The sequence below is a fragment of the Hylobates moloch genome, unplaced genomic scaffold (genome assembly GCF_009828535.3).
Source record: "Hylobates moloch isolate HMO894 unplaced genomic scaffold, HMol_V3 SCAFFOLD_14, whole genome shotgun sequence".
Lineage (NCBI taxonomy): Eukaryota > Metazoa > Chordata > Mammalia > Primates > Hylobatidae > Hylobates > Hylobates moloch.
The window spans coordinates 73,749,955-73,770,343 of record NW_026652289.1 but is presented as its reverse complement, the minus strand read 5'-3'; the positions used below and the strand labels follow the sequence as shown (position 1 = coordinate 73,770,343).

Below are 20,389 nucleotides of genomic sequence, written 5' to 3'. Positions count from 1 at the left end.
GATAAAAGACATTTTTGGTAGAGAGTTCTGTTATCCCAGAGCCCGAGGTGATCCTAGCATAATCCCTGGACACTCTCCCCTATGCTGAGGCTTCTCCCCTGGACCCCCATTCTATTACATAGTCTATGCCCCCTCACCTCAGTCATTACTTTTCTGGGCAGCCTCCTTTGACCTGCAGACCAGATCAGATCTCCGTGGTTTGCTCCCTGATCACTGTGTCCCTCTCCTCTGTAGCTCTTACCACAGCTTGTAATTCTATATTTGATGCATGTCTATATCCCCCTCTATAAGGTAAGGTCATCAAAGGCAGCAGTTCTGTCTTTCTTGCCTACCACTGCATCTCTAGCATGCTGCTCATCTGGTCCATGGTAGGGCTTAGTATTCGTTGAAGGAGTGAATGAACTATGATTCACTTCATTATGTGTCAGTCTTTTAAAAACGTTTATCTTCAATAAACCCGTTTCTCTGTGATGGCAAGTAAAACATTTTTGGAGGCAGTCACTAACCAGCATGCATTGCATGTGTGAGCACCACAATATTTTTATACTTGTGGGTTTGATAATCCAACCACATGCTTTATTAAAGTATTTCTTTCAGGGTTGTAAAAAACACTTCATTACTGGCTTGCGGGTAACCTGGCTCTGGGGGAAAAGGGTCATGTTACCACACTGCAGATAGGTGAGGATACCAGTGCCAGGCAGGAAGGAGGCTGTGAGGATGCCCAGCCCCTGCTTAGGGATACTGCTTCCCCCCCTTCAGTTTTGCAGATTGCAGAGGGCTTGAAGAAGGGATGCAGGCAGTTTGAGCATTGAGTGGCACGTATTCCTGCAATCCCCAAAGTCACGAGGGGGCTCTTTGGAGGGGGTCTCAGAATTGGACAGAGTAAGACCCTGTCTCAAAAAAAAAGTCACCTTGGATCATATTATCGTATCATATGCTTATTTATTGTATGTATTAATGTAGGGCAGGAGTAGGGATCAACATTATGCAATAAATGCTTTGTTTCAAATAGTCTTACACAAATACAGTATGTTGGCTTGGTGGTGGGTCATGCCTGTAATCCCAGCACGAGGCTGAGGCTGGCGGATCACCTGAGGTCAGCACTTCAAAACCAGCCTAGCCAACATGGTGAAACCCTGTCTGTACTAAAAATACAAAAATTAGCCAGGTGTGGTGGCGGGTACCTGTAATCACAGCTACTTGGGAGGCTGAGGCAGGAGAATCGCTTGAACCTGGAAGGCAGAGGTTGCAGTGAGCCGAAATCATGCCACTGCACTCCAGCCTGGGCAAAAGAGCAAGACTCCATCTCAAAAAAATATACACACATATATATGTGTGTGTGTATATATATGTATATGTATATATGTGTGTGTATATGTATATGTATATATGTATATATATGTATATGTATATATGTATATGTGTATATACATATACATATAAAATATATATACATACACACATATATATATAAAATACATTCTGCTCTTTTAACTCCTCTCTTAAAATGGGGAAACCTTTCTGTCTATGACTAAACTCCAGCAGCCACAAAAAGAAAAGATGGACATATTTTAACACACTAAAAAGAAAAACTCTCCTGCATGGAAAAAATGCTGTAAGCAAAGTCAAAAGACAATGTAAAATTTGGGGAAATATTTGCAACTTGCATCACAAAAACTTGATTTCTTGATCGGGCACAGTGGCTCACGCCTGTAATCCCAGCACTTTGGGAGGCTGAGGCGGGCGCAAGGTGAGGAGTTCGAGACCAACCTGGCTAATATGGTGAAACCCTGTCCCTACTAAAAATACAAAAATTAGCCAGGTGTGGTGGTGCATGCCTGCAGTCCCTGCTACTTGGGAGGCTGAGGCAGGAGAATCACTTGAACCCGGGAGGCAGAGGTTACAGTGAGCCAAGATCGCGCCACTGCACTCCAACCTGGGCAACAGAGTGAGACTCTGTCTCAAAACAAACAAACAAAAAACTTAATTTCTCTGTTACGTGGGAATTCTTAGAAATAAAAACCTGAAACTAATAACCCAATAAAAAATGAGCAAAGGGTATGAGTCTATACACAGGAAAAAAACACAATGAGCTTTAAATATATGAAAAGATGTTCAACCTCATTCGTAAGATATATGTAAATTAAAACTACACTGAAAACCTTCTTCACGAAAAGTTTGGCAAACATCCAAACCTTTGATAACACACTCTGTGGGTGAGGGCATAGGAGGGCGATGTGGGACAGCCTCTGCAGAGAGCAATTCGACAATATATCTCAAAACTGCGAATGCACTTCCTTCCATCCAGCAGACGCCACTTTAGAAATTTACCTTAAAGATAAACTTATGTGTAAAATGACATGTATAATAGGTTATTCACTGCATTATTGTTTGTAATGGCAAAACATTGGAAACAACCTAAATGCCCACAGATAAAAGGACTGGATAATTAATTTATGGTGCATTCATACAGTGAGATAATACCGTATTATTTGAAAAATATTTTTTAATGAGAAAGCTCTCTGTAAGCTGATATGTAAAGATTTTCAGCTGGGCAAGGTGGCTATCACCTATAATCTCAGCACTTTGGGAGGCCGAGGTGAGAAGACTGCTTGAAGCCAGGAGTTTGAGACCAGCCTGGGCAACAAAGTGAGCCCCATCTCTACGAAAAAATAAAAATAGCTGGACGTGGTGGCACATTCCTGTAGTCTCAGCTACTCAGGAGGATGAGGTGAGAGGATTTCTGGAGTCCAGGAGTTTAAGGTTTAGGTGAGCTATGATTGCGCCACTGCACTCCAGCCTGGGCAACAGAATGAGACCTTGTCTCTAAATAAATTAAAAAAAAAAAAAAAAAAAAATGAAAAGATCTTCAAAATATATTAAGGGGAAAAAGCAAGATATAGAGCAGTGTGAAGAGTATGCTATATTTTGTGTAAAAAGGAGGGGAGCTTATTCCTATGTGTGTGTTGGTGCATAAAGCAACTCTGGGATCAGATTAATAAAGTAGAAGGAAAACAGATGGGAAGGGTGGCTAAGAGATGCCATAGGAGGGAGACTTTGTGAAAATGTTTTAAATATCTCCTTACGGTTGAATCTTGTTAACATATTGCTTATGCAAAAAGTTAAATGTAAAAAAATTCGCATAATTTCAGTGAACTTTTTTTTTTTTTTTTTTTGAGATGGAGTCTCACTCTTGTCACCAGGTTGGAGTGCAGTGGTGCAATCTCGGCTCACTGCAACCTCTGCCTCCCGGGTTCAAGCCATCCTCCTGCGTCAGCCTCTTGAGTAGCTGGGATTACAGGCATGCGCCACCGCGTCCAGCTAATTTTTGTGTTTTTAGTAGAGATGGGGTTTTACCATGTTGGCCAGCGTGATCTCGATCTCTTGACCTCGTGATCCGCCTACCTTGGCCTCCCAAAATGCTGGGATTACAGGCATGAGCCACTGTGCCCGGCTCAGTGAACTTTTAATTCTACGTTGGTAGGATGATGGTGGTCTTAGGAAAATTTGAATCTTCATGACTAGTGACATAATTACATGGTACAGACCATCCTGTATAGCTAATTGCTTCTTGTGCCTAAGTCTTGTCTTCCCAGTGAAATCAACCGCTGGCCCTCCTCACCTCTTTTGGAACCCCTGCAGTATTTAACCTGGGAACCCAGTGAATATCTGAGGACAGACAACTGGTTGATTAGGCCTCTCAGACTTTCATTCCATTTCATCATGAACACTTCTCATATATTTACAACTTTTCCTTTCAAGTAAATCAAAATATTAACATACAAGGACAAGTCAGACAGAAAGGCACATAGTTGCCAGGTAAATTGGGCCTCCTCAGAGTGTATCTTCAGGTTTTTAACAAAAGGCAGTTTCCATCTTATTGATGAAAAAGTGTTTGCTTTCTATTCAATTACCCATTGTATGTTAGATGGTATTTCGTGGTTCAAATGGCTGTCTGTATAAAATGCCAACATTTAAAATCTATTTCCTCCACTCCTGTTTCAATGTCGACAACTCTATTGTTAGAATCTGCGAGTTGGTATCTTTGGAACCAAAGGAATATTCAGCTGAGATGAGATGTTTGATTTTACGATTCGATGTGATCTCACTTCTCCATGTAAGCAGCTTCCAACAAAATCACTTACTGGAGAATAGAGAAAAGACCTAACAGTCCAGCGCGCTGTGTAGACCGTGGGGGCTGTGTCAGGGGAGCAGGCTCTGGAACACTCCCGCCAAGGCCAAGGGGGCTCCCGCCTCCCCTCCAAGCGGTGGAAACCCGCCCTCCGCCATCCTCTGGCGGTGGGAGCGGCTCCCCCTGCAGGATCTGCAGAGACGCCTCCTAGGCTTTCTGTTCGGGCCTCGCGTTTCCCGGCGCCTCGGTGTGAAGGCAGCTTAGTGCTGTGCCCGCCCTCCTGCTGCTTCCCAGTGGGGGAGTTTGGGTTAGCAATGGCAAGCCAGGGGGCCCGAGAAGCTGGCAAGGAGTGATGTTGCCGGCCAACCCCCAGGCAGGACCCCAGAGCTCAGCCGGGACAGCCCTGTCTCCTGCCTGTACCCGGGGCTCCTCCCCCAGCACACAGGACGGACGGACGGTTCGAGGCTGGCTCTCCCGGGTTAGCATCTCTTCACTCCCACCTCACAACCTTTTCTTTTCCCAGCCCCAGCTAGAGAGATTCCAGAACACATAGGCTTGGGCGAATTATTCTGAGGCAATTAACGTGGCTGGGTCTGTTTCCCTTCTTTGTGTAATAATACCAAATTGACAATCCCTTTAGAAAACTATTTGGTAGTTTCTTATAAAGTTAGGCTGGGTGCAGTAGCTCACGCCTGTAATCCCAGCACTTTGGGAGGCCGAGGCAGGAGAATCGCTTGAGCCCAGGAGTTGGAGACCAGAGAGAGAGAGAGAAAAAGAAAGAAATTAAAATCTATGTCCACTGAAACACTTGCCCACAAATGTTGATAGCAGGTTTATTCATAATAGCCAAAGACTACAAACAACCAAACGTCCATAAACAAGTAAAGTCATAATACGTTGTGATGTATTCATATGATGGAATACTAAGCATAAGAGGAACAAACTACTGATACATACTACAGCATGAATGAATCTCAAAAGCACTGGATTAAATAAACCGCTCTACAATTCTGTATGAAGGTCTGAAAACACTAAGCTAATCTGTCGTATTAGAAATCAGAACAGTGGCTTCTTTGCATAGTACAGACTGAGAAGGGCACAGGGAACTTTCTGGAGTGATGGAAATGTTCTATATCTTGACTGAGGTGATGGTTACATGAGTACATACATTTGTCAAAACTCAGAATTGTACTTTAAAATTTGTACATTTTACTGTATGTAAATTAAGCCTCAAATTTAAAGTACATTTATTTATTTATTTATTTATTTATTTATTTATTTATTTATTTATTGCAGAGTCTTGCTCTGTTGCCCAGACAGGAATGCAGTGGTGCAATCATGGCTCACTGCAGCCTCTACCTCCTAGACTCAAGCAATCTTCCTGCTTCAGCCTCCTGAGAGTAGCTAGGACTACAGGTATGTGTCACCACACCCGGCTAATTTTTTCATTTTGTTGTAGAGATAAGGTCTTGCTTAAAATACCTTTATAAGCCAGGCACAAAAACACATACTTTGCATGTTCTCATTTGTGGGAGCTAAAAATTAAAACAATTGAACAACTCATGGAGCTAGAGAGTAGAACCATGGTATGAGAGGTTGGGGAGGGTAGTGGGGTTAATGAGTGTAACAATATACTTGGATAGAATGGATAAGATCTAGCATTTGATAGTACAACAGGGTAACTACAGTCAACAATAATTTATTGTACATTTAAAAATAGCTAAAAGAGGCCGGGCACAGTGGCTCACGCCTGTAATCCTGGCAATTTGGGAGACCGAGGCGGGTGGATCACCTGAGGTCAGGAGTTCGAGACCAGCCTGGCCAACCTGGTGAAACCCCATCTCTACAAAGAATACAAAAATTAGGCTGGGCGCGGTGGCTCACACCTCCCAGCACTTTGGGAGGCCGAGGTGGGCGGAACAGGAGGTCAGGAGATCGAGACCATCCTGGCTAACATGGTGAAACCCTGTCTCTACTAAAAATACAAAAAAAATTAGCTGAGTGTGGTGGCGTGTGCCTGTAATCCCAGCTACTCAGAAGGCTGAGGTAGGAGAATCGCTTGAACCTGGGAGGTAGAGGTTGCAGTGAGCCAAGATTGTGCCATTGCACTCCAGCCTGGGCAACAGAGCGAGACTCCATCTCAAAAAAAAAAAAATACAAAAATACAAAAATTAGCCCGGTGTGGTGGCACATGCCTATAATCCCAGCTACTTGGGAGGCTGAGGCAGGAGAATTGCTTGAACCTGGGAGACAGAGGTTGCAGTGAGCTGAGATCATGCCACTGTACTTCAGCCTGGGCAACATAGCGAAACTCCATTTAAAAAATAAAAAGCTAAAAGAATATAATTGGAATGTTTTTAACACAAATAAATGATAAATGCTCGAGGTGGTAGATAACACACTTACCCTGATGTCATTTTTATTTTTATTTTTTTTGAGACAGCGTCTCGATCTGTCACCAGGCTGGAGTGCAGTGGCACAATCTTGGCTCACTGCAACCTCTGCCTCCCAGGTTCAAGCGATTCTTCTGCCTCAGCCTCCTGAGTAGCTGGGACTACAGGTGCACGCCACCATGCCCAGCTAATTTTTGTATTTTTAGTAGAGATGGGGTTTCATCATGTTGGCCAGGATGGTCTCGATCTCTTGACCTCGTGATCTGCCCTCCTCGGCCTCCCAAAGTACTGAGATTGCAGGCATGAGCCACCATGCCCAGTCCCTGATGTGATTATTATGCATTATATGCCTGTATCAAAATATCTTATGTACCCCTAAATAGATACACCTGTGCAGCCATAACAATTAATAAAATAATTTTAAAATATCTGAAAAAAATAAGTTTGTACTTCATAGGGTGGTTGTAATTATTGAATGAGTTACTATGGAAAGTGTTTAGAGCAGTACCTGGCATTTAGATGTTATCATATAAATATATAGCATTTATAGTGTGTGTGTGTATATATATAGTATTTACACAGCATTTATATATAGTATTTATAGTCTGAAATCTATGACATTGTGGAAAAGATTTACGTTTTGAAGTACTGTATGTTCAGAATTTTCCATGAAGGAAATTCACAATGTGGAAGGAGGAATCACTTTACCACTGTTTCAGTCTTATAAGGGGTTGTGAGGATCAGATGAGGCCATATATCTCAGCTACATTTGTATTTGATTAATAAAAGAAAATACGGGTGTAGATAGTTGTCATCCAACTTAACTTGCCAACATAATTTCTGTATCTGAGAAATGCTGCTTCAAGTCCAAAGCAGCATAAAATGATGCAAGAACATCACACATTCTCATGACCTGTATATCACATATGCAACAATTCCATGAATGTTCATAGATGCACCAGAAGATATCACCCAGACGTGGTTCTTTAAACTGCTGCTCTGTGAGACTCCTTGGGGAGGGGAAAGAGCTTCACTGCCTGGGTTTGAATGCTGGTTCTGTCACTTATTACATGTGATACTGGAGGAGTTACTTAACCTCCCCAGGCTTCTGTTTCCTCGTCTGTAAAATGGGAATGATACCTACTTCCTGGATTTCTGGGCAAGTTGGATGAGAAAAGCTATGTGTTTCAGAAATAAAAACTGTTGCTGACCTCTGCAGACTGTGGATGCTGGCGATGCAAGTACTCGTTGAGCAGGCTGTCTCGTGTGGGTGACGGTGTGTATTCCCACGAGCAGTCTTGGAGAGGCAGGACCCGGGTGATCTTCTTAGGGAAAGGGGAGAGATGGAGAGTCCAGAGGAAGATCCTGGAGGGAGCACTTGGGGCTGGGCAAGATTCAGAGACTGCTCAGAGAAAGGGTCCATGAGAAACAGCCAAAAAGGAAAACAAGGGAAGAGATGTTTAATGGAAAGAAATGCTTCACCCTATTGTATGTATGAAAAATCTCCTCTTTCCTTGGTCTCCTCTATAAGCCTTCAGTAAATCCACCTGTGTAGGTGGCTTCTTTTGGGAGGGGTGGGAGAATTGGTAAACCCTGCTTCGAGGATTCCTTAGGGAGGAAAGGTAGGTTGCAAAACACCCACATCTGAGTTACTTCTGTAATGTGCCTTGCACAGTCCTAGGTTTAGGGTATGTGTGTAATAAGTGACAGACATTTTACGTCGTGTTATATGTGTGCACACATTCTGGTAAAAACTTGCCTCACTCCACGCCGCAGGCTCGTGTCAGCGGCCCAGCACGAGTGTTTCTATGACAACCATGGCGTCTCTGCGCCTTCAAGGTGGGCGCTCGTGAATGGGAATGTGGGTATAGTGGGTTCCAGTTCCGCCAGTAGACCAGCAAATCCTCCCTCTTTTGGCAAATTATTCTTTTCCACTCGCCACTTAGCTTCACGCTGGTCGTAGGTGCCGGGCAGTGGACCGCGTCTCCGCTCTTCTGTCCCGCAGCTACCGCGCAGGTCCAGGGCCCGCTCCAGGGGACCTGGCCACGGTGGCCCCTAACCCGGGCAGATAACAGGCCTCCAGGTCTAACAGGTCAAGCGCTCCGCTTGACCCCAGCGCGGCCCCAAGCTCCGAGGCGGGCTGGGGGCGTCCTCACTGCACGCCCTCTGATCATGGCTCTGGGCTCACGCCTCTAGCCGCTGCATAAGAGCCGAGGAGCGCGCAGGGGGCAGGTTCCCTGGCCGGACGCTCCCTCCCCAGGGCCCGGGTCAGGGTCAAGGTCTCGGCTCTGCCCGTACGCAGCACCGCCCCTTGGCGCAGAGCCCGCAGGAACGTGCAGGCCACCCCAGCGCCGACGTCGCGCAGCCGGTTCCGCCGCCACCGCCAGGGCGGAGACTGGCTGCCCGCTTGGACCCGGCGGCGGGGCGGAGCGGAGGGTGCGGGCTGTATGTGCCTCCCACGAAGGCCCGTGGGGCCTGCGTTCTGCCCGATCGGATGGAAAAGAACGTTTTAGATTGGAGTTTTAAGACAACTCTCCCGATGCCGCCTGAACTGGGTACAGGCGTGTGTAAAAACAGGGTCACAGGCTCAGTGCATTCAGTGGTGATGCAACTGTGGCTGAGCGGCAATCACTCCGGCAGGCAACGCCAGATAGGCAGCCCTCCAAACCCACAGAGGAGCGCGACCCCTCCCCATGTCTGCACCCCACCCGCCTCTGCCCTCCTCTCTGCTCCCCAAACCTCTACTTTGGGGATAAGTATTAACTCTCCTGGCTCTGACATCCCACATGATGAATGTCCCTCTGCAAGGATATGGGGTTGCCCTACACGTGTTTAGGCCCTCTTTTTTCGGGCCTCTGGCTTTAGCCATAGACCTTGGTCTTTGTCCTGCTTTCTCCCCCGCCTCACCATCACCCTGTTTTCCCTATGACCCTGTCTCCTTCCAGCACCCCCGTCCCTTCATCAGCCCCAATCCTGATGCCTGAGCAACTTCATTAAAAGTAACTACCATCCACCATCAGCCCAGGATCACTCAGCTCCTTCAGCTGTAACTCTAGAATTCAACTCTCATAGCTATCCTCGCCTTCATTTCTTAGACTTCACAATTCTGTGGTTATTTCTGGCTCTCTATTCCCCATGCTAACTAATCTCCATCCTTAACATGCCCCCACATGCTGCCCTCCAGCTTTTTTGTCTCCATGGTCCCTGACTCAGACTTTCCCTCCTGAGTGGGGCCTCCCTTGAATCTGGGATCACTGGCCCAGCCCAGCACAGAATCTTCTCCTGGTGTTGGCCTGATGGAGTTTGTGTGTCCTGCTGGTGTCCGCATGTTGAGACTCCAGCTGCTGCCCTGCTCCAGGCCCTAACCCCAGCCTGCATCCTCATGTGTGCTCCCAAACCTGTCAGTGGGGTCCAGAGGCTTGGCAGGACTCTCTTCTGTCCAGCAGGCCTGCCACAGTCCACAGAACAAATTCCAGCTCCTGGTGCTTCTGCTGAAGGAATTGGAATCCCATTTCTTTTTCTTTTTCTTCTGTGTTTGTTTTTTGTTGTTGTTGTTTTTGAGACAGAGTCTTGCTCTGACACCCAGGCTGGAGTGCAGTGGTACCATCTAGGCTCACTGCAACCTCTGCCTGCTGGGTTCAAGCAATTCTCATGCCTCAGCCTCCCGAGTAGCTGGAATTACAGGTGGGTGCCACCATGCCCGGCTAAATTTTTTTCTATTTTTAGTAGAGATGAGGTTTCACCATGTTGGATAGGCCGGTCTCAAACTCCTAGCCTCAACTAATCAGCCCACCTCAGTTCCCCAAAGTGCTAGGATTACAGGCGTGAGCCACCGTGCTAGCTGGAACCCCATTTCTTAATCTCACCTGCCATTAAAGGTCCTGCATCCTCCTGGGTCCTCCTAGAACAGAAGTTATACTAGCCTTCATGGTGAAGGAGAAGCAGCGCTTAGCCTCATCCTTCTTCCCGGCACACCCAGAGATGCTATTGGGTCAGCCAAACATTACCACCAAGAATTGGTAAAGGAAACAAAGGCTGGTTTGATCTTCAGAGTCTTGGCTGCTTCTGTTTCCTAAAATTGATAGTGACTACATCGTTACTTTCTGAGTACCTACTGAGTATAGTAAGGGACTCCCAGAAGGGGAAAGCATCGTCCTCTCTCCTGGCTTAATTAAATCCTACCCCTTCCATCAAGGCCCAAGTCCTACACAGCTAAGGGCTTAATTAGAGCCTGCCTTTATCACTCGCTGTGGTCTTCTCTGTCATTGCTGTTTCCAGAAAGAGACAGTGATGTCAACTCTGTCCCTCTGGTGAGCTCTGGAGCATCCGCCACATCTTAAGCTGGACAGCCAATCACATGCCAAGGGAGGCTGGGCTCCCCCTTCCAGGGGCTCTCAGGGTGTGTGCTGTGGATGTGTGCCCAAGAAGGTGTGTGCTCATGGGTCTGTCCTGCCCCAGGAGGCCTCTGTGGAGTTGTTCTTGGCCCATCACTGAGGACATGCTGTGTCCTGCCTCTGGATTCTGGATGACAGCAGGAGTCCATCCTTTTGGGGATTCACAATAAAATACTGCTTCCCACATTTGAGGATTTCTTGCACCATGAAAGACTTTGTGGGGAGGGGCCAACAGGGGATGGCTAACTTTTTACTTTGCCAAGCAAGTTCATTCAAAATAATTACTACTGGCTGGGTGCAGTGGCTCACGCCTATAATCCCAGCACTTTGAGAGGCCAAGGTGGGCGGATCACTTGAGGTCAGGAGTTTGAGACCAGCCTGGGCAACATGGTGAAACTCTGTCTCTACTAAAAATACAAAAATTAGCTGGGCATGGTGGCATGTGCCTGAAATCCCAGCGACTTGGGAGGCTGAGGCACCAAGAATCGTTTGAACTGGGGAGGCAGAGGTTGCAGTGAGCTGAGATCCTGCCACTGCACTCCAGCCTGGGCAACAGAGCGAGACTCCATCTCAAAAAAAAAAAAACAAAAACAAAACAAAAAACCACCATCTACTATCCCATCAGTTCATAAATAAAGACTTTCTAATTCCCAAAATATGGAAATGACATCATTTTGGATTAATATCCATTTGTTTAACTTTTTGTTTTACAATAATTTCACACATAAAATTTGCTACAATAGTATGATGAATTCCTATATACTCTTCACCCAGATTCACCAATTGCTAATGTTTTGCTATATTAGGTTTATGAGTTTCTTTTTTAAAAAAAATTTTTTTAAGACAGAGTCTCACTCTGTCACCCAGGCTGGAGTGCAGTGGCTCAATCTCGGCTCACTGCAACCTCTGTCTCCTGAGTTCAAGCAATGCTCCTGCTTCAGCCTCCGAAGTAGCTGGGATTACAGGTGTACACCACCATGCCCAGCTAATTTTTGTATTTTGAGTAGAAACATGGTTTCACCATGTTGGCCAAGCTGTTCTGGAACTCCTGACCTCAAATGATCCACCGTCTCGGCCTCCAAAAGTGCAGGGATTACAGGCATAAGCTACTGTGCACAGCCTTGGTTTACGATTCTCTCTCTCTCTACATTCATACACACAGAGAAAGAGAACACGTGCACAAGACAGAATACTCTCTGTTTATATAAATTTCTTTACTGAATTATTTGAGAGTAAATTATAGACATTGCACCTCTTTACCCTGAAATACTTATGTACTATCACCAAAACCAGGAAACTTAACATCATTGAAATAATATTATAATCTACATAATTGATTAAAATTTTGCCAATTATTCTAATAATGTCCCCTCTCCCTCCCCCTGCTGCTACTTCTCTCTCTTCTCCCCTTCTCCTCCTCCCCACCCTCCTTTTCTTCCTCCTTCTCTACACCCTCTTCTTCCTCTTTTTCTTTTCTTTTTCCTCTTCTAGGCATTGCTTTCTCTGGCCCAGGATCCACTCTAGGATCACACGTTGCTTTTGATTGTCATGTCTCTTCAGTTTCCTTCAATCTGTTGACAGTTTCCTCAGGCTTTCTTTTGTCTTTCATGACATTGACATTTGTGTGTATAAAAAGTACAGGCCTGTTATTGAGTAGAAGGTCCCTCAGTTGGAGTTTGTCTGATGTTTGCTCATGGTTACACTCAAGTAATGCATTTTTGCCAAAATGCTACAGAAATGATACGTCCTTTCTCAGTGCATGACGTCACAAGGCATATGACATTGGTTTGTCCTATTTAAGAGATGTTAACTTTGCTCTCTTAGTTAAAAGGTTGGCCACCAGATTTCTCCACTGTCACATTACTATTTTCGCCTTCGTAATTAGTAAATAATTTGTTAGTGGATTAATAAGTCTTTTAAAGGAAATAAAATCTTCATTTTACGTCTTCCTAAGTGAGTTTTTTTTTTTTTTTTTTTTTTGAGATGGAGTCTCCCACTGTTGCCCGGGCTAGAGTGCGATGGCGCAATCTCGGCTCACTGCAACCTCTGCTTCCTGGGTTCATGTGATTCTCCTGCCTCAGCCTCCCGAGTAGCTGGGATTACAGGTGCACTCCACCACACCCGACTAATTTTTTGTACTTTTAGTAGAGATGGGGTTTCACTCGCTTGGCGAGACTGGTCTCGAACTCCTGACCTTGTGGTCTGCCTGCCTCAGCCTCCCAAAGTGTTAGAATTACTGGCGTGAGCCACCACACCCGGCCAATAAGTCGTTTAAAGGAAAAAAGCCTTTTTGAAAAATTCATAACATAATCCTTATTTTGGACTGACTCTTAAAAACCCTGGCACAAGGATGCAAGCAAATTACTCATTTATCTATCAAATCCTTGAGTACTACACGTGCCAGGTACTGCTCCAGACCCTGCCTTCTCCATCTAACTCCCTTTTTAGTCATCCTGGACAGACTGGCCCCAGGCTTGGGTCCCCGAAGCCATTTCTTGAGCCACTTGAAGGCAGGAGCTGATACAGAGACACAGTAGGTAGTGGTTCTGGAATCTAGGGTACCCAGAGTGTAACAAGGAGACCTGCTGTCAACTCTATGGATACAGCAAGGCTCTTCTGTGATGAAAGAAATAATATTGCTGACATATATGTTTATATTTTAATTAGCTTTCTCTGAGGTACACTTTAGTAACAAATAACCCAAAACTCTCAGTGGCTTACAGTAAGAAGGGTTTATTTCTTATGCACATTTTATGTCGGCTGTGGTCATTGGTGGTTCTGCTCTGTGTTGTCCTCTCCATTCTGGGATCTGGGCAGAAGATGTAGCCTCTGTTTGAAATATGTCATCCTCATGGCAGAGGGAAAAGGAAAATGATAGAAGTCTGCCATAGTTCTTAAACCTTCTGCAGGAAAAAGCATAGTCATTTCCACTTACATTTATTGGCCAACGCAAGTCGTGTGACCGTGCCCGCCATTAATGGGACAGTGAAGTGTATTCCTCCTAAAAAGGAGTGCCGCAAGTCACATAGCAAAAGGAGAGGACGTATAATCACCTCACAGGAAAGGATAGAATAAATCAGAACCAATAATGCAACCAACTATGGTAGAATTCTTTTTTTTTTAAATTGAAACAGAGTTTCACTCTTGTTGTCCAGGCTGTAGTGCAGTGGTACGATCTCGGCTCACTGCAACCTCTGCCTCCCAGGTTCAAGCAATTCTCCTGCCTTAGCCTTCCAAGTAGCTGGGATTACAGGCGCCTGCCACCACGCCCAGCTAATTTTTTGTATTTTTAGTAGAAATGGGGTTTCACCATGTTGGCCATGCTGGTCTTGAACTCCTGACCTCAGGTGATCCACCCGCCTCGGCATCCCAAAGTGCTGGGATAACAGGCATGAGCCACCGCACCCAGCCGGTAGAATTATTTATACAGGTTCTCTGCACCAACCTTCCAATTTACAGAAAACAAAGAGGGCCGGAGGAACAAGTTAAACAACACCATGAAGAAACACTCACTCAATCCAAAATGTGGAACATTCTGTAAGAAAGCCGGCCTGGAGTCTTCAAAAAGACAATGTTATAGAAAAAGAAAGAAGTGACTCTTCCAGCTTAAAGGATACAACAATTCATAAGCTTGGATCGAATCTGATTTTTAAAAATCTGTAATTAGGGACAATTGGGTAAAATGTTGTATAAACTAAATATTAGATGATATTAGAGAATTATTGTTAACTTTTTAGGCATGATAATGGTTTTGTAGTTATGTAGGAGAATGTCCCTCTTTTAGGAGATACATGCAAATGTATTCAGAGGTGAAGTGACATAACATTTGCAATTTACTTTCAAAAGGTTAAGCAAAAAAGTATTCATGGCTGGGCATGGTGGCTCATGCCTATAATCCCAGCAATTTGAGAGGCCGAGGCGGGCAGATCACCTGAGGTCAGGAGTTCGAGACCAGCCTGACCAACATGGAGAAACCCTGTCTCTACTAAAAATACAAAATCAGCTGGGCGTGGTGGCTCAGGCCTGAAATCCCAGCTCCTCGGGAGGCTGAGGCAGGAGAATCATTTGAACCCAGGAGGCGGAGGTTGCGGTGAGCTGAGATTGCGCCATTGTACTCCAGCCTGGGCAGCGAGAGAAACTCCGTCTCAAAAAATATATATATATATATTCATATATATTAAGAGAGAGAGCAAAGTTGTATAATGCTTAAAATGTTGAAGCTTGGTGGAGAGTGGAGGGGTGTTAATACTATTCTTTCAAATTTACTGTTTTTGAAATTCGTAAAAATAAAAAAATAGGAGAAGTATATAGGTGTAGTTGTGATTAATAAAAATAAAGCAGCTGAGTGCAGTGGCCTCACATCTGTAATCCCAGCAGTTTGGGAGTCTGAGGCGGGTGGATCACGAGGTCAGGAGTGTAATACCAGCCTAACCAACATGGTGAAACCCCATCTCTATTAAAATTAGAAAAATTGGCCAGTCATGGTGGTGGGCGCCATTAATCCCACTACTCAAGAGGCTGAGGCAGGAGAATCCCTTGAACCCGGGAGGCGGAGGTTGCAGTGAGCCGAGATTGCACCATTGCACTCCAGCCTGGGCAACAGAGCAAGACTTGGTCTCAAAAAATAAATAAATAAATAAAGCTCACTTTAAAACGTTTCTGAATTTATCTTAAAGTAACATGAGGAGAGCCGGGCGCGGTGGCTCACGCTTGTAATCCCAGCACTTTGGGAGGCCGAGGCGGGCGGATCACGAGGTCAGGAGATCGAGACCACAGTGAAACCCCGTCTCTACTAAAGATACAAAAATTAGCCGGGCGTGGTGGCGGGCGCCTGTAGTCCCAGCTACTCGGAGAGGCTGAGGCAGGAGAATGGCGTGAACCCGGGAGGCGGAGCTCGCAGTGAGCCGAGATTGCGCCACTGCACTCCAGCCTGGGTGACAGAGCGAGACTCCGTCTCAAAAAAAAAAAAAAGTAACATGAGGAGAAAAAAATTATTTTAAAAAAGAATAAAATGTTTCTGAACTTATAGTATTTATTAAATCATTATACTTTTCTTTATTGGTTTAATCTCCACTAACATATGAGGAGAAAGCCCTTAATTTTTATTTTATTTTATCTTAATTTTTTTAGAGACAGGGTCTCAGTCTGTCAACCAGGCTGAAGTGCAGTGCCACGATCATAGCTCACTGTAGCCTCGAACTCCCAGCACTTTGGGAGGCTGAGGCAGGAGGATCGCTTGAGCCCAGGAATTTGAAGCTGTAGTGAGCTATGATCACACTACTGCACAAAGTGAGACCCTGTCTCAAAAAAATTAAAAATAAATAAATAAGATAGCCTCCTAATTCAGCCTTTCTGGAAAGTCTTAACTAATATACTGTATTATATGAAACACCTTACAAACTTCATATCCACTTTGTCTTGGGAATTTAACTAAGAAAATAACTGTGGATTTCTGTAAAGATTCAGCAACAAGGAAGTTCATCCCAGCATTATTTACTTCAGTGAAAAAAAATGGGTATAATTTAAATGTTCCAACAATAGTTGGTTAAATAAACTATGGCCCAGTCACCCAAAGAAAGGAATACAATACAGCCATCAAAAATGATGTTGTGGGCCGGGCGTGGTGGCTCATTCCTGTAATCCCAGCATTTTGGGAGGCTGAGGTGAGTGGATCATTTGAGGCCAGGAGTTTGAGACCAGCCTGAGCAACATTCGAAACCCCGTCTCTACAAAAAATACAAAAATCAACCAGGTGTGGTGGTACATGTCTGTAATCCCAGCTAACTCAGGAGGCTGAGGTGGGAGGATTGCTTGAGCCCAGAAGGCTAAGGCTGCAGTGACCAGAGACTGCACCACTGCACTCCAGCCTAGGTAATAAAGCGAGACCGTGTCTCCAAATAATAAAATAAAATAAAAGGTTTTGCAGAACAACAAGTGAAAGATACTCGTACAATATATTTAACAAGTGGAAAGATACTCGTACAATATATTTAGTTTATGAAACAACAGTATGTACTGTATAATCCTGTTTTTGTTGAAAAAGAAAAAAAAACTTAGAAAAAAGACTGGAAGAATATACACTCAAGTGCCTAATCTTGGTTATCTCTGGAGGTTGGATTTACAGATAATTTTTATTATTTTATTTTTCCTTATATCTACTTTAAAAATGTTATAAAGTGAACATGAATTATTTTTAAATTAAGAAAAAAACATAAAAATGATATTTGAAGGAAGGCTACTGAATTGCCATTTTCTTCTGAAGAACATGAAGGAGCCCCCTTGTGGGTCCCTGGACCCTTAATCAGAGCTGAGACCAACCCGAGCCGCAAGGTGGCAGTGCTGTTCGCTGAGGCTGCCCTGGGGGCTGAGCACTCTTGGGCCACACCCCCGAGAGTGCCCCCTCCCCCAGCTTCCCTTTTACCCCAACACACATGGGCACCCCCTGAAAGAAGAGACAATTTGGTGTGCACAGCTGCTCTGCCCCTCTTTGCACCTAAGTCCAGGGTGACAGGGGAGCGGAGACGACAAATCGAGAATGTCCTTTCCTTGGAGGAAACTGGGAGGCGGAAACGACAAATCGAGAATGTCCTTTCCTTGGAGGAAACTGGGAGGCTTCCCCCAACAACCATTGTCTCTAGATGTGGTTCCAGCTGCCAGACTCTGTGTGTGTGTGTGTGTGTGTGTGTGTGTGTGTTCTGCATGTTTTGCTTATTGTATCATTTTTCTTGGATGTTGTGTATTTGTTTTAATATTTGGAACTTGTTCTTTTATTTCAGGACAATATGAACAGAACACAATGTTGAAGAAAATACATTTACTTTGTACCCAATTCTATGCATATTTCCTTCTGCTTTTCAGTCCACACATTGTTCATCATATTGGAAATCCTTTCTATACCTGCTTTGAAGCAGGATCAATGCACTATACTGACATAATTTCAGCAAATAACTACTGACATGAATTCATAAATGGCATCATTTTGCATTCTGCTCTGTAGGCTTATAATAAAAGTACTTCGTCTACAAAGCAATAATGCAACTTTATTTATAAAATCATTTTCCAGTTAAGAAAATTGTCAATGGTTTATAAAAGTGGACATTTGCACAATCTTTTTCATAATTCGTGAAATTATTTAAAGTGTAAAATTCAGTATTTTTTAGTATATTCACAGAATTCTGCAACATCACCACAATCAATTTTAGAATATAATTGAATCTTGAACAACGTGGATGTTAGGGGTACCAGCCTCCCTGCAGCTAAAAATCCATGTATAACTTTTGACTCCCCTAGAGCTTAACTACTAATAGCCTTCTGTTTACCAGAAGCCTTACTGATAACATAAACAGTTGGTTAACACATATTTTGTATGCTATATGTATTATACTCTTACAATAAACCTAGAGAAAAGAAATGCTATCAGGAAAATCATAAGAAAGAAAAACCTATGTTTACTATTCATTAAGTGGAAGTGGATCATCATAAAGATCTTCATCCTTGTCATCTTCACGTTGAGTAGGCTGAGGAGAAGGAGGAAAAGCAGTTGGTCTTGCTGTCTTGGGGCGGTACAGTCAGAAGAAACTTTGTCTATCAGTGGACCAGTGCAGTTCAAACCTGTGTTGTTCAAGAGTCAACTGTATTTTCATCACCCCCGAAAAAGAAACCCTATATCCATTAGCAGTCACTCCTCATTTTCCCCTGTATATTTGCCTATTCTAGACATTGCATATAGATGGGATTATACAACGTGTGTCTTTTGTGACACTTTTCTCACTCGGCATAATGTTTTCAAGGTTCATCCATGTTGTAGCACGTATCAGTACTTCATTCCTTTGTAGTGCCAAATAATATTCCATTGTATGGAATTTTATTTATCCATCCATCAGTGGATGGATATTTGGGTTATTTCCACTTTGGGCTACTATGAATAATGCTGCTATGAATATTCATATACAAGTTTTTGTGTGGGATACACCTAGGAGTGAAATTGCTGCATCATATGACTGTTTTCCAAAGTGGATACGCCATTGTACGTTCCCACTAACAACGTATGAGGGTTCCAGTTTCTCTACATCCTCGCAGACTCTTGTTATTGCCTATCTTTTTGATAATAGCCATCCTAATGAGTGTTAAGTGGTATCTTATTGTAGTTTTGATTTGCCTTTCCATAATGGCTAGTGGCCATTTCCATATCTTCTTTGGAGCTATGTCTATTCGGATCCTTTGACCATTGTTTAATTGAGTTATTTGTCATTTTATGATTGAGTTGTTAAAGTTCTTCATAAATTCTAGATAGAAGTCCCTTATCAGGTATCTGATTTGCAGATATTTTATGCCGTTCTGTGAATTGTCTTTTCGCCTTCCTGGTGGTGTTCTTTGAAGCACCAAAATTTATAATTGTGATAAAGTCCAGTTTATCTATTTTTTTCTTTTGTCACTTGTTCTTTGGCCCATCCCAAGGTCACAAATATTATTCCTATGTTTTCTTCCTGTATTTCTTCTAAGAAATATATGGTTTCTCTAAAGTAATGCAGATTATTAAAAAAAGAGAAAAAAAATATATGGCATGAAGGGTGTCAGATAGGGGTCTGATTTCATTCCTTTGCAATTGGATATCCAGTTGTCCCAGCACCATTTTTTAAAAATACTATTTTTTTCTCCGTTCAATTGTCTTGGCACTCTTGTTGAAAATCAATTAATCATAAATGTAAGGGTATATTTCTGGACTCACGATTCTATTCTATTGCTTTATGTCTATCCTTATGGCAGTACCACACTGTCTTGATTACCACGGTTTTATAGGAAGTTTTGAAATTAGGAAGTGTGAGCCCTCCAACTTTGTTCTTCTTTTTCAAGACTGTTTTGGCTATTCTGGATTCCTGGAATTTCTATATGAATTTTAGAATCAGCTTGTCAATTTCTACCAAAAAATCCAGCTGTGATTTTGCTGTAGATTGCAATGAATCTGTAGATCATTTTGGGGAAAACTGGCATCTTAACCATGTTAAGTCTTCTGATCAATGAACATAGAATGTCTTTCCATTAATTTAGGTGTACATCTGCTTTTTAAATGTTACTGGACAGGTAGCTAAAATATCAGATGGTTCTAGTTTATTCTCAAACACTTGGGTACCTTAAGTAAAGCCTGTTAAGCATGTAGATGTCACTCAGCAAAGCCTGAGGAGGACAATCCCTACCTTTGCAGTACAGACAGTTGTTCAGCATAACTCAAGAATTGCTGCCACAAGCTGCTGGTTTTCTTTTCTTTCTTTTTTTTTTTTTTTCTTGAAACAGTTTCACTCTTGTTGCCCAGACTGAAGGGTAGTGGCGCAGTCTCACTCACTGCAACTTCTGTCTCCAGGGTTCAGTCACTTCTTCCGCCTCAGCCTCCCGAGTAGTGGGGACTATAGGAGTATGCCACCACACCTGGCTAATTTTTGTATTTTTAGTAGAGATAGAGTTTTCGCCATGTT

At 43.7% G+C, this 20,389-nt stretch overlaps 1 long non-coding RNA gene across 1 annotated transcript in view; it reads left to right on the top strand.

The window, feature by feature from the left end:
* The window catches only part of LOC131381192 (uncharacterized), a 63,030-nt gene that overhangs the window by 11,711 nt on the left and 30,930 nt on the right, over positions 1 to 20,389 (top strand). Inside the window, exon 2 of the long non-coding RNA XR_009209751.1 lies at positions 5,429 to 5,548. This is a non-coding gene — a long non-coding RNA (uncharacterized LOC131381192). The remainder of the gene's footprint in view (positions 1 to 5,428; positions 5,549 to 20,389) is intronic.